Source organism: Oncorhynchus masou, chromosome 33, assembly GCF_036934945.1.
Source record: "Oncorhynchus masou masou isolate Uvic2021 chromosome 33, UVic_Omas_1.1, whole genome shotgun sequence".
NCBI classification, from domain to species: Eukaryota; Metazoa; Chordata; class Actinopteri; order Salmoniformes; family Salmonidae; genus Oncorhynchus; species Oncorhynchus masou.
The window spans coordinates 8014790-8015738 of record NC_088244.1 but is presented as its reverse complement, the minus strand read 5'-3'; positions in this window follow the sequence as shown (position 1 = coordinate 8015738).

The following is a 949-nucleotide window of genomic DNA, read 5'->3' as shown; positions in this document are numbered from 1 at the left end:
CACAAGATGACCTCAGCATTCTTTTTTTGCATATGGAGCAGGTGATACGAGGGACAGAGGACAACAGAGTAGAACAGACAAGAGTAGAGAAAAGTAGAGTAGAACAGAGAAGAGTAGAGTAGAACAGCATAGAACAGAGAAGAGTAGAGTAGAACAGAGAAGAGCAGAGAAGAGTAGAGTGGAACAGAGTAGAGTACAGTAGAGTAGAACAGAGAAGAGTAGAGTAGAACAGCATAGAACAGAAAATAGTAGAGTAGAACAGAGAAGAGCAGAGAAGAGGAGAGTAGAACAGAGACGAGTAGAGAAGTGTAGAGCAGAACAGAGTAGAACAGAGAAGAGCAGAGTAGAATAGAGAAGAGCAGAGTAGAACAGATAAGAGTATAGTAGAGAAGAGTAGAGTAGAACAGAGAAGCGTAGAGTAGAACAGAAAAGAGCAGAGTAGAACAGAGAAGAGCAGAGTAGAACAGAGAAGAGTAGAGTAGAATAGAATAGAGAAGAGCAGAGTAGAACAGAGAAGAGTATAGTAGAGAAGAGTAGAGTAGAACAGAGAAGAGTAGAGTAGAACAGAGTAGAACAGAGAACAGAGAAGAGTAGAACAGAGAAGAGTAGAGTAGAACAGAGTAGAACAGAGATGAGTAGAATAGAACAGAGACGAGTAGAGTAGAACAGAGTAGAACAGAAAAGAAAAGAGTAGAACAGAGAAGAGCAGAGAAAAGTAGAGTGGAACAGAGAAGAGTAGAGAAAAGTAGAGTAGAACAGAGACGATCAGAGAAAAGTAGAGTAGAACAGAGAAGAGTAGAGTAGAACAGAGAAAAGCAGAGTAGAACAGGGTAGAGTAGAGTAGAACAGAGTAGAGTAGAGTAGAACAGAGAAGAGTAGAGTAGAACAGAGCAGAACACAGAAGAGTAGAGTAGAACAGAGAAGAGCAGAGAAAAGTAGAGTAGAACAG